General features: G+C 30.4%; 1 non-coding gene across 1 annotated transcript; it reads left to right on the top strand.

The window, feature by feature from the left end:
* Positions 1-14,272: 14,272 nt before the first annotated feature.
* On the top strand, positions 14,273-14,345 carry Trnar-ucg (transfer RNA arginine (anticodon UCG)). The gene has a single exon. It is a non-coding gene; the product is annotated as a tRNA-Arg (tRNA).
* The last annotated feature ends 344 nt before the right edge of the window (positions 14,346-14,689 follow it).

The following is a 14,689-nucleotide window of genomic DNA, read 5'->3' as shown; positions in this document are numbered from 1 at the left end:
TACTATAATTCTAAAGCTGAAATATGATTGTGATTTTTTTGAAAAATGAAGATAAATGTATGATTTAGCGTAAAAGGTTTTTAAATATATATAAAAATAGGCTGTAAAATATTAAATAATATTAAAATCACTTTTGTTGCTAATACCTAGAAACATGTTCAAACAAATAACAACATGGCCGCTTAGAATTAGATTGACACGGGGTTTGTGTCTTTGTGTGATATAAATAAGTTTTATGTTAATGACTCACTTTATCTTTTCATAGTTGAGTGCAAAATAATTGTGGTTGTATCTAATTGAATAGAAAATGTTGCTTGTCATAATATTCATTTTTTAGTAAATGAAATGGTAATCTCGCTATGTTGATGTTATATTGCAGCGGATGCCGGGCTACGAATTTATTTCTTATGTTTTATATACTCCCATCTAATTATTTTTATATATATAAATAAATATATATATAAATATATATACATATATATATATATATATAAATATATATATATTGCATGGTGTGTCTGTTTTTGTTCTGTGTTTTACTTGCATATAGTTACTTTTATATATATTGCAAATTGTGGTTGTCTTTATTATGTGTCTTATCACTAATACTTTGTTAGTTTGGCCATAATTAAGCCAACGTATAATTGAGTCTATTAATCATTTATTCTTATACTGTTTCTTACCTGGTTCTATTAAAAACTTTGGGGAAAATATATGTATATATAAAAAGTGCCTTTGCTAAGAGAGCAGAGTAGTTGCAGCTCTCCGACTAACGGAAATTGCTTCGGAATAAAACAAACAAAAGAGCATACAAATTTCTTTTACAATTTGTGCAACATGTATTACAATCTGGATCGGGCCTGAGTAAAGGTCGGCAAATTCCTTTATAATATATTAAACAATAAAAAACAATCACATCATGATCATCACTTCGGTTGCTTTTTATTTGAAGATTAATTGGCTCAACTCAGTTAATCGTGTGTTTGTACTGATCGCGTTAATCATTTAATTAATACGATCACTGTGCAGCTCTAGTTTGTTGGTCTGTTGTATGTCCAAATATAGTAGAAAGAACACAGCTTTGCAGCGCTTGCCGGTGTTAGGAACAAAAAACATGTTCCTCTTAGTAAACTCAAACTTTGATATTTGTGGCAAATATTGTATAGACAATCTTCGTTCGTTTTTAAATTGTTGGTATTCCATAGGTTTGTCTGTTACACTCTAGTTGACTTTAACTTAAGATTTTCTCTTTTATTAAGAATTGACAAAAATATTAAACTAACTACAGATGATATAATGAACTATGATTGTGTCAAGTTTTTATTGTGCGATATTTGAGGTTTTTCAGCCAACTGGCACAACATGTTGTACAATTTTAACCGGTGAACATAAAAGAAAAATTTTAATGAACAATCAAAATATTCAAATTTCAGTTCAAAAGTTGAAGGCTTAAAACATTTAACAAATCTTCATGTTTTTTCCTACAATCACTTGTAGCAACTAACCTAAAAGTTTACAAACTCTAAAGATTTCAACAACAAAAAAACTTCATACGACCTTCATACGACCTTAATCTAAAATAACAATAGTAATGCCAAAAGACCAGTTACTGATTGGGCAGCTCCACCAAAAGACCTCGAAAATAAATACCGAATAGTTCAACAGACACCCCTGTGAGGGTAGACCCAATGCTTCAGCATAGTCATGTTTGTTCCAGGCAGAATGAAACTAAGTCAATGGCAGGAAATTACGCCAATTCAAGGTGGGATAAAATTAATAAAAATATTACCCATAGAAAAAAGAAAATATGCAGGAGTTAAAAACTTAAAACCATTCTTTGCAAATATTCAGAACTTTGAAAATTTGCCAAAAATGGCAGTTTAAGAAACTGGAGAAAAAAACATAACCAAACTGTTCTAAAACTCATTATTTATGATTAAAGGCATTGATACGCGTGAGAATAAACTTATCAACAATGCTTACTGACTCATACCTGCCTCTCATATAACTCTCGTCTCACTTAACTGCTTTGCGCCATCAGTATCAGGCTGAGGGTTACCTCAAAAAGACATTGATTAGACAAAAATGTATTTTTATTAACTGCTTATGCTTTCAGGAAACCATTAATTTGCTTTAAACATTATGGCTTCACACGAGGAAAGTGTTGCTCAATGGCTGAATGATTGGATAAAGCAATTATCATTAGGCAGATACAAATAAACTGACTAGCCATGAGTGCTAGAATATGACGTAGGTTATATATAGATTAAAGACTGGAGAATTTTTCTTTGTCAGGAAAAACATATTTTGATCTAGGATCAGTGAGTGCAATGCTCAGATAAAAGAATACAACACTTTCAAGTTAAAAGCCTGAATGTACAATAACATAGAATTGAGTAACTTTCTATTTTTGGCGATTGACATGGCTGAAATTGTAAATAGCTTTCTTTGCTCAGTTACTGGTTATTTGATCAAAAATTTGCTTTACATGGAATTTGAAAAATGCAAAATTTGGTCATATGTGCAACATTCACCTAATTTTTATGAACTAAAATTAAATAAACTGTTAAAATATACATATTTTAGTGTATATATAGCTTATTTGTGGTTGGTTTGACAGCAATGTGTTCACGAACGTTGAGATTAAACCTATATTTTAACTAAATGTAGAAAAAATGTTTTTTCCACATTTGTATGTAAAAAGTGTTTGTAGAGAAATGCAAAATAGACAAAACGAGACACATTTTTACATTTAAGCACTTTTAGAGAGCGTCTCATGCATTTAGTGGGTATACTAGCAAGCATTTAATAAAATACAAAAATGGGTCAAATCTACAGATGTTACCGAGTTTCATAAAAAACTAGCTAGTATGAGTTAAATTAACAAAAGAGTATAAACAGTATTTTAATTACAAATACGAAACAAAGTGGTTTTTGTAAATTTAGTTTCAGTCAATACTATAATTGTAGGTAGAAGTAGTGGTTCCATTGTAATAACTTGACATAAAGGTATATTGAAAATAACTATCTAACGGTTGAAAAAAATTACACAATTAACTTTTTTAATAAAAAATCGCATTTTCTTTTCAGGTCTGCAAAAAGCTCTTGGCAGCTGATGTTAGAAACTGTAACATTAGTGGAATAGTTGACAAATGGACCAGATATTGGAGAGCACTGAATTTAAAAATATGATAAAAATGGTGCTTACAGAAAAAACAGAAAATAACAGAATTGTCCCAAGTACCACCGAACCATTGCAAAACATATTGGCTGGGGATGATTTCAATGCATTTAATGTCTATAAAAAGTTTCTGAATTACTTTTCTAGATTGGTGTTTAAATCTTCACTATTATAATATGTCCATTTTTTTCTTCGTCTGTCTGCCTGAAGTTACACTAAAAGCATTAGGCAAAAATAGCTTCACACAAGATTTGAACTCTAGCATTCTGTTTGCAAACCAGCAAACTAATCACACATTATACTAGCACTTCACCGTAATTTGAAATAATTGTGCACAAAGCTGATATACGTCATGATCTCCCACAGCTTGCATTACTGCCATGTTTGTAAGTTAATGTTCAAATAGCCAGGCAGTAACAGCTCAACCTATTTTCACTGCAAGAATGTTTAAACTAATACAGCAACAACTACTACATGAATTACAATCTGTAGTTTTTGGAGAACTCATCGCACATTTCAACTATAGAAATTAAAAAAGGTTACCTCATTGTCATTTTGTTTATCACGAAAAATCACCATGAAACTTGGCAAAGAGTTGATGAAGTTTTTTTCGTCGAGCTTCCTAATCCTAATGATTCATCATCATGTAATAATGAACAGATAGAACCATGTTTTATGGTAAAAAGATTTTGTAGTTTTGCCTTATTGTAGACAAATAAAATATATGATTATAGCTTTACTTTGCAAAACAAACTTCTGTTTGGAAAAAATAAACAAATTATTGTAAATGAATGCCAAGGATGTGCAGTGCCCAACAAATTTTTGTAAAATTATACCAACCATGGTCTATAAGACCAGTAAGATTGATCAGAAAAAGAAGAAAAGTTGTCGATGCAAACTGATAGTACTGCAGTTACGTTACAACCCACAAAATAAAAAAGCTGTGTCATATTTTTTCCTTTTCGTCTGGTCAAAGAGGTAAGTTTAGAAAGGTCTTGGAATGGTTTAGGCAACTTACATGTGTTTTACTGTTCTCATAACATAAAACCCCTATAATTCAATATTTCTTGAAATGAATTATTTACATTGCAGGAGTACCTACTGTATTACAAAAGTTTGAAACAGGCAACTGTTTCTCTTTAAAAATGATTGAATGCACATTGATTTCCCTAACACTATGGATCATGATGAAATAATTTTCTATGTAAATTGTTGTTACACTGGAGCATCAAAAGTGGGCTGGGGCCTAATTGAATATCTGTTTCAAGAAAAAAAACCTGTAAGGAAAAATTTATGTATATGTATATATATATACATATATATAAATATACATATATATATATATATAAATATACATATATATACATATATGTATATAAATATAGATATATACATTATATACACTATGTATATGTTATATATATACATTAAGTGTATATGTTATATATACGTTATATATATGTTATATATACATTATATATATATGTTATGTATATATACGTTATAAATGGCCTAATCAACACAACATATTTTGAGATCCAGATAAAGCATGGGTAGTTCTTAAACAAAATCAAGTTATGCGGTTCACAGTGTACTTTCAGATGAATCATGAAATTCCACAAGCAAAAGATATATTTTATTGAAAACTTCCTCATTACTACTACTGGAATAATTTGAACAAAACATGATGAAAAAGAGTCATACAAACAGAAGAGGTTTATGCAGATATTTGATGAGTGTATGCAGTAAATTAATCACAAATAGAATTGTTTTACCTCAGATTGCTACCGCACAACAAAGTGAGAGCAACCAGTTTTGAAAACTTGTTATCATCATTTCTGAAAGTTTTGATCAGGCAGCTCAGATGAAAACGGTATTATATAATAAATCAATTATGTTATCTTTTTACACCACTACATTTTCTAAACATTTTTGTGACAATTCTTTCAAGGTTACTCACATATTCTGAGTCAGTGACATGCATTCCAGGGAAAAAATCTACAGGAAAATGACATAAAACCAATGCTATGCAGCATGGATAATGATTTGACTCAGTAAGAGTTTCGTGCAACTTATGTTGGACTTTATGTTTCAAATCATGATACCAGAATACACGATGAAACTCATGATAAAGAGAAAAAAATCTCAATGCAAAAGACTTGTGCTACCATCATTGAACTAAAAGCTTAGCAAAAAAATTCTTAAAGCCATTAAACACAAAATTTGCACAGGCTAAGGCGGCTCGATACTCATAGATGAACTGAGTGGCACTGGAAAAGTCTGTTAAATATATTTTTCCAGATTTGATCCAGATTTTTTCTTAAAAATATTTTTTTTATAATTACCTGTTGTTCTATGTTTATGATAATTAATGCATTGCAACAACTATAGTCTCTTCAGGAATTGTTACAACAATTTTAAATCTTGGTCATTTAGCTCGCTCTCGAATATTGTTGCTTAATATGCAAAATATTGTCACATCATGTAACTTGTTCTTTACTAAAAACCTATAATTAATAGCTTAGAAAAATAGCTTGATGAATTCCTGAAACAAAAAATAATATTAAAAACACTTGACAAATGAATAGGCAATACCATGAATTATTATATTAGATTATCGTTTGGAGGTAACTTAACTATTCTAGGCGAATATAAATATTTGCGAAAACTATTGTAGGTTATTTGCCGGTGAAAAAGACTTACCTTGATTGCAGCACAACTAAAAATTCATCAATTTTAGCAGGATGGCAGGTATTGCGCTTTTGTGTAATTATGACAGTGCAAAACAGTTTCAACAATGACGATTCCAATTTTCATGTTCAACAAACTCAACACACTCGGTGGTTATTCCAAATTGGTGTATATGTAGAAAGATTTCTCAATATACCTGAAAATGTGCATGAGACTGCTCTCAATATTCCTTTTTGATCGTAAGCTGATAAAAAAAGGAAAGTAACTTAATATGTCTACGAAAAGGTACAAACCAACTTTATGAATTCTTAGGTGTTACCGTCTTGTGCTTTTCTGATTACAAAAATAAAGAGCTTCATAGGTTAACCAGCTGCATTATGCAAAGATCACCACACAAGATGCTCACTGTAGAGATTGATTTGATAGCAGATGCTAATCAAGGTGCTCTTTATTCAACAGAGTTTTTCTGTTCTCTAAACAATAGCTGCCTGCGCCTTATATTGTTGCATGGAAAGTAGAATCGCCAAAAATGTTGCTGAGAAATCTAGATTACAAGTATTTTATTGTAATAGCGCTTGCTAAAAGCCACTCAGCAATCCCAGATAGTTTGAAAACTTCTTGCAAGTTGGCATGAGTTGATGTTGGAGTAATTTTGATAACTACACACGCTATTTCTCAACAATTGGACATATAATCACTACTTTTTTTAAGCAATACCACTCTCCGATAAGACTCATTTTGCTATGACAATTCAGAAAAGACAAAGACAAAGCGTTACAAATTATGTACATATACTTTATGTACATAATTTGTACATCTCAACGTACATCCCGATGTACTTCTCAAAACAGAACTCGTTAAAGTATGATCGCTTTTGGGTTACGATCGCTTTTCTTCATGCATTGGTTGCAATAACTCTGCCAATGTACATTATGAGTATTTTCTTTATTATTAAAAAATATTGATATCCTTGTACATTACAGAATAGCAACATAAATTGCTACTTGCTATACAGTTATTACTTTATTCGTTGAATGAATGGCAAGTGCTTTTAGTAAAAAACTTTTGATGCTAGAAAAGTTAAGCCTAAAAAAAATGTCAGCACCAGTGAAGTGGGAATCTGTACTATAGGTTGGTTTGGTTAATTAATGAACAAGGTAATAAAATGAACAATGATTGTTGTTATGTGGCAATAGTAATTAGAATATACTTGTACGGTAGTGTAATAAAATGCGCTGAATCTTTACCTCTATTGGTGGAAGCTTAACTTGGCATTATTGATTTAAATTCATCCGCAAGTAAGCGTTTGTGGGACGTTGAATAGTAGCATCACGGTCTTCATATACATGTAGGTGTTTGTTTGAATGATAACGTTTTTTTATGAGTAGGCCTAAGTGCAGAACTCATAATATAATGAAATCAACAAAATTAAAAATGTAATCAAGTCTGTCTTCAAAATAATGGTGTAAATTTTATACAGTAAGTTATTTTTATCACTACTGTTTTTATTACATTATTATATGTGCGCTTATATATATATATGTGCTTATGTATATATATATATAAATATATATAAATATATATATATATATATTTATATATAGATATATATATATATATATACATGTATATATATACATGTATATATATATACATATATACATATATATGCTGTATATAGTATGTCTGACAAGTAGCAAATTTCACTAACAAACAGAATGTTTATTTTGAAAGAGCATTTGTAAACTAGCTTTATTATTATTCTAAGCAACAAAGTAAAAAGGTGAGATATAGGGCCTAAGGGTTATCTTTTTATGGTAAGATAAATTGTATTTGTAATTAAGTTGTATGATATGTTAATTCAAGGTTAAACGGTGAGCGCATATAAGTTTTACTGATGTTGGGGCTTTTTGGAGAAGCCAGTAAATTAAACCGGTAGAGAAACATCTAATTTTCTTGTATTGCCAACTAAAGTAGTTTTTACAAGCAGATGTACCCAGCATTGTCTGGTTGAAATCTTCAATTACAATTTAATAATTTAATCACTTTGTCTTAGTAGTTTTAGAAATATGTAAGCAAAAAATAATCAAAACAAAGATACAAACAAGCAATTCTCACCTCTGATTGGAAAAATTATGCTAATGATTTGGAAGTTGACCAGTTAGCTCAGTTGGTTACAGTTTATTAAGCCAGTGTCATGGATTGAAGCTGCATATTAACTAAAATTTAATCGCTTCATTACAAAACCAATTTTAGCATCTTTTTAATTCAAGCAATGCCGTTTCAAGCCCTAACTTATTAAACAGATAATAACCCAAAGTATTTGTTGATCTAAAACCAGGCTGATAATAAAAAACCTCCTTCAAACTTTCTGAGAGATTCATAATTTAGAGGTTAGTTTGTTAGTTTTTATGGAAAAAATACAAAAAAACCCGGACAAAATATAGACAAAAACAACGCTATAGATAGAACGATCAGGGCTACGATATTTTGAGTTATCAAATTAGATTTTTTCACTCTTTTCTAAAATTAATCATATTAGTTTTTATATAGTCGTCTAAACTTCCCAGGATGATAAGTTTTAGTCTACTAAATTACCATGGTGTCTCTGTCATTGGCTAAAATTTCAAAAAAATATTACCCACCCTAAAACATTAAGGGATGTTGGTATTTAGTTGGCAAAATTATAATAGCATGAATTGCAAATATGACTTTAGATAGGTTTCATCGGCTATCAGCAACACTTTGTAAATTCTGATTATATGTAAGAAAGTACTAAAGTTAACAATAATATTTGTAACAACAATCATTATCTTATGTAGTGTTTTAACACATATAAGAACATGCACCTTGATGATTTTTTGCAGTGATTTTCTAGTGTTTTTAGCAAAGGTAAAGAATTAAAATGACTTATATACTTTTTAAAATGTTTTTAGATGTTTTCAGTTCAGTTTTAGGCCACCTAATGACGAGATTCATATGGTTTATTTATACTAATAGATAAAACTAACCAAAAATAATAGTTTGATGATACAAGTTTTTTATTCAATTCTGCCAGTTGGGAACATCGAACACCATTAATAAATCACTGTTCTGCAAACAGCTAAAGATTTTTATACGATAGAAAACTAGTTGTCAACTGTTTCAAAACTGGGTGAAAACTGGTTGAAGATAAAAGCTCCCAACGAAGATAAATCTTATCGCTAACTTTTAAATCCCAGAGTTTTGAGAGAAACCATCAAGCTCAACCTCTGAATCTATACAGTGACATAATCTATGTAATTAGTTTGATTAAATAATTTTATGTAAAACATAAATTGCTTAATGTCAGCTACCAAAGCAATTAATTTTTTTTCAATAATTTAGTTTGATATATTTTTATCTATTATTTATGCAAACCTAGTTTAATTAATTCCTAAAATGAGAATCTTGACTAAGTATAAAAAACTAAGTGTTCTGAATAAACACTGACATTTTTAACTTTAGAGATAACAATATATGGGAAAAAATACTAATGCTTTTGAGTAATTTTTATGCTAAAAGTAATAAAATATTTCTTCATACTTCTTTTTTCAAAGTAAAATTGGAAAGACAGAATAAATACACTCGCAAAAAAGTTAAAACAGGCATTGTGACGTAAATTCCATTCAGTTTACAAAATTGCTATATTCCTAGATGGTTATATGTCATATTTTTTCAACCCATTTTCTACGATGGAGTTTTATTGAAATGATGTTCAAAAAGAGAGGAGCGCTGTGTTATTTGAATTCTGTGTCAGAGTTTTAAGAAAATAGCTTTAACACTTTTACAGACAAATCAGAGCTATTTTCACCTATGTTTTGCACTTTCCTTTGGGAGGACATTATTGCTATCACCCCCAGAAGTATTGCTAATTTATTGATCATATACAGAAATGTTGAAGTATATGACCGAGTTATATAAAGAACTACCTTGAACCAAAATGTTAGTTCAATACCATTATTATGTAATTATGTCAATGGTTTCGCCTTTAAAGTTTTACAGAAGAAAACCAAAATCCTGTAGTTAAAAATTGTCTCAGATATGCCATAACTTACAATAGCTGTTAGCATGTTGCACGGTGCCTCTGAAAAGTATACTCGTTGCTCATCAGAATACTTTAAAATTTTAAGGTAAGATTTTAATCCACATTATGAACGAATCTAAAACAATTGATTGGGTTTAGGCCTTTGGTGATTTCAAATGAGAATAAAGTTCTGTTGGTTATGGTGAGTGATCTTCTCAAGTGCACTGTCACTAAAATTATGACAGCCACTACAGCAGCAAAAATAGAACTAATTGTTATTGATAAACATTGTTAGTGCTATGATAACTTCTTTAAGTACTGGTAAAACTATTTTGACATTGTAAGTCATTATAAGTAACACTTTGTGAACTCTTTTTAGTAATCTTTTTTAATCTTAGTAATCTTAGTAATCTTTCTAGGAACTTTTTTATGAATTTGCAATGATTAAATAATGTTACAGTGGTGGTCATCTAGAAGTTGTGTTCAATTAAAGGATGAAGGTGTATTTTTCAGCCTTTATCATATAGCGGTGTTTCATTAGAGGTGGTATGACAATTTGTGCAGATGTCCAGGGTAATGCATATATGTTGCCAAATTGAAAGTGTTGCTTTGATATTTGATAAACTATTTACCAAGTTTGAGTATGACTTCACAAATTATTATCCAAAGTTTATTATACTCTAGTGTATTCCCATCATTTTAAATACCATCAAAATCATCATGTCCATCATATCATTATCATCGTGGAGTCTGAAAGAGTGATAATTGTGCTCCATATACTAATCAATGTAACATTGATGTAATTATAGTAATTGCATGCAAGGATTGCAGTAAATGATTATAACAATGGTAATAAACAAATTAAAGTTGACATTCAGAAATCAGAGATCAAAAATACAAGAAATCAGAAAAAGGCTTCATAATCTTCCTAAAACTAACCTTTGCCTTCAATCTTTATAGATCTTTACTAAAAGGTTTCACAAACATTTAGACTATAATTCTACGAGTAAAAACTTTAACTGTATAAAGAATAATAGTTATTTGTCAAAAATGGCTACTATTTATACTTGCCAGTAAACATAAAACAACTCGATCGATACAAAAGCATAGTTTTTGTTGCGTTTATTGGGTGACATACAAATGGTGCAATTGACAAGCTGCCTAATACCAAATCACCAGGTACCCAACAGCAAGCGATCTGCAACAATTCATGCATACTAATCCCATCCCACTTGTTTGCTAAGACAGCTAAAACTATAATGGGTTTTCCCATTGATTGTGAAACTAAACAAAAATAACTTGCTAATTGGAAGCTTTAATACAACAATCTTTACACTTTCACCAAATTTTAATAGTGTTTTTAAAACTTAGACTTTGTGCTTTTTACAATTAAAAAAAACTCAAAGTTTAATACAACCTTTTACAGAGAAAGTTTTACTTTGTGACATGACACAAGACTAAACAAAATGAGTACTAAAGTGAACTGTTAATAGACTTTTGAAGTAGAGAGCAAATGTTGGTTGATAAAAAATATGTACTAGTAAATACCTATAAAAAAGAATAAAAAGGAATAATGTTGCGCAATTCGATCAATTCATATGTTTTTGATGCAAAAGCGCGAGCTTTCACGAAAACATTTTTAGAGTTGTTGCGGTGCCAAGTGGTAAAACCTTTTTCAATGTTTTTATTACATGAACTTATGGGAACGTTTTTGAGTGAACCATCGGTGTTTGGAGAAATGTTTTTTCCACCATTATCTGCCAAAACAGAAGAACTGTTATCGACACTGGTTACTAGTATTATCATAGTTATAAACAATTCTGATTTGTTTTGACGCTTTTCTACTGATCACTTTCTTGTTTTGGGTTCGTAATGATCAAAAAATGTCAAAGTGATTGTTAAATACAAGTGGCATTCAACTAAAGGATGGCATTCTATTGTTCGACCCATCTCCGATAGTGGCGTTTAAAAAAAGGGTGGCGCTCAAATAGTGGTTTTAGAATAACTTGAAAACTTTGAAATCCTCAATAAAAGAACAGACTCTTATGTCCTAATTCTAACCAATAACAGCAATAATAATAAAATTGAAAACATAATTATTGTGCCTAGAGATACTGATTGAATGGCTCTACTAAAAGATGATGAAAAGGATTACTCATTTGTTCAGCAGACCGCTTAGTGAGGTTTAGTTTACATCCTCAGGAAGGGCCTATCTATCCGAGCCTAATAGAACTAGATTGATGACAGAAAATAACACAAGCTTCAGTTGTGATAAAACAAATGATAATAAAATTAAAACAAATGCCCATAGAAAAAAGTAAATAAACAGCATTTAAAGTCTTTGTAAGTATTTAGAGCTTTATTAAAAGCTTCTTAGTTTGCTAGAATTGAAACTGAAAAAAATACATACCTAAAGATTTTTGACATAATATGATTGTTTATATATAAAACACAGTTCATTAGGACAACCTGTTCCCTGATCCGTGTCATATCTTCATATAATTCCCGTCTCGCCTAACTGCTTTGCGTCATTAGTACCATGCTGAGGGTTACCTCAAAAACACATCAATTAGACAAAAATGTATTTTTAGTAACAGTCTATATGCTTTCAGGAAATAGTTAATTTACATTAAGTTGAACATTATGGTTTCTTACAAGGAAACCGGTGCTCATTCGCTAAATGATTGGATGAAGCTACTCCTTTTTGGCAGATAACAATAAACTGGTACTTAATGTGCTAAAATATGAAGCAATTTATAAATTGATTATAGAGATTCTGTAATTTGTCATCATTAAGGGAGACATTGCAAGCTAGTACAAGTGAATGCAATGCTCTAATAAAAAGATTAAACACTTTCAAGTTAAACGTTTGAATTTACAATAATATTAAAATGAGTAAGTTTCTGTCTTCAAGTGAATGACTTGACAGAAAGTTTAAATATCTTTCTATGCTGTGTTACTGGGTACTTCATCTAAGAGTTGTTTCACAAATAATTTAAAGACAGAAAGACTTGACTATGTGTGTACCATTCAACTCAATTTTTTGCTCTGCAGATAACAAAGTTCATGTTTCCAAAGCTAATTTTTTAAAATATAAAAAATAAAACTACTGAAAAATTGATTTAAAAGAATAAACTGTAAAAACTATGCAAAAATGGGAAGATTAGGTTTGTCTATAGCTGGCTTGACAGCAATGATTTCACAAACTGTGAGATTAAGTAAATCTTTGAACTAAAAGTGGAGAAAATAATTCTCTGTTCAAAATTGAGATCGCAGAAATACAAGCTGAAAAAAGTGAGACATGTAATTAAAAATTAGCTACTTTTAGGGAACATCATACAATTAATTAGCATATTGTCAGTACTTCATGATGTAAAAATAGGTAGAGTATATACAAAATAATGAGTTGCACAAAAAAGTTAGCAATCTAAACTAAAATCAATGTAGCATATAAAAAGTAGTTATGAATACATATATCCAGGACAGAAATGGTGTTTTTTATTAAATTGTAAAACCACCGTAATCTTAGATAGACGTTGTTATCAGAGTAATAAGTTTGCATTAAAATGTGTCAAATATAACTTTATAGACGATAAAACATTTGCACAGAAAAAGAAAAGCTAAAATCTATTTTGGTAACCTATTACTTTGAAACTGGAACATCGGATGAGCTGCTGACAGTGATTATGCCGGCAGTAAACTAAACTGCAGCTACGTTGAAACGATATTGGACAGCGCTGATTTTAAAAAGGTGATAGCACAAGTGGAAGCGTACAATGTGCTTACAAGACCTTAGATACTTTGTGTAAATCTACGATGTATCTAGTAAACTTCTGAATTATTTCCTTAGAATAGTATTTTAATAAAGTTAATATTTACTCTTTTCTTTTAGAGTAGTAGTGCTTTCTACTAATTTTTTGCAAAAGCTAATAACTTATTGATTACCAAAAGACCAGTTTACTTATGGCCATAAAAGCTTCTCAAAATGAGAGAAAACACCGAAATGTAGCACTGAGTAAAGGTAAAATAATTTGTATGTAGCTAGATCCAGCAATGCACAAAACTGGCTTACACAGCAATCTATATACATTGTATGCTATATAGTGTGTATATACTATATACTAAATATTGTATATACATGTACATGTACAACTGAGTATGTAGATTGCACATCTCATTATTCCATGTGACCAATGAAAGGTCTCTAATTCTGCCAGTTATTTTGATCAACAGCCAAAGCTAACAGCTTTTAAAGCTTTATGAGCAACAAACAATCAACTGCTTTGAATGGGCAAAACAAGTGAATACATCAAAATTGTTCATCTTACAACAATTGTGACTAAGGAAGTTTCAGGGGCCTAGTGGCCTAATGGATAAGGCGTCTGACTTCGAATCAGAAGATTGTGGGTTCGAGTCCCATCTGGGTCATCCTTATTTTTTTTCTTTTTTAGTGGCGTTTTACTAGTGCATGCACTTTACCATGTTTACTTTACTGTGCATGTTTTACCAGTTCAGTATACTAAATCATTACATGTAGTGCAGTATGTGGTGGTAAAAAGCTTTTAATTTCGTAGCAACTAGTTACCTTTAATTCATTTGAGGCTAGGAAGCAGTGAATCAAATGACAGCCTCCAACAACTACTAAGTATCTAGAAACTATTTGACGGGGAAGCAAGGAGATGATGATGTATGTTTTTACTACTAAACTAGTAATTAGTAAGCTGATTCTGCCAAACATTGGTAGTCTTTTTTTCAGACTGTAGAATATACTT

Source organism: Watersipora subatra, chromosome 10 (genome assembly GCF_963576615.1).
Source record: "Watersipora subatra chromosome 10, tzWatSuba1.1, whole genome shotgun sequence".
Classification (NCBI taxonomy): domain Eukaryota; kingdom Metazoa; phylum Bryozoa; class Gymnolaemata; order Cheilostomatida; family Watersiporidae; genus Watersipora; species Watersipora subatra.
Note: the sequence above shows the minus strand (reverse complement) of the source record. Positions and strands in the feature narration are given on the sequence as shown.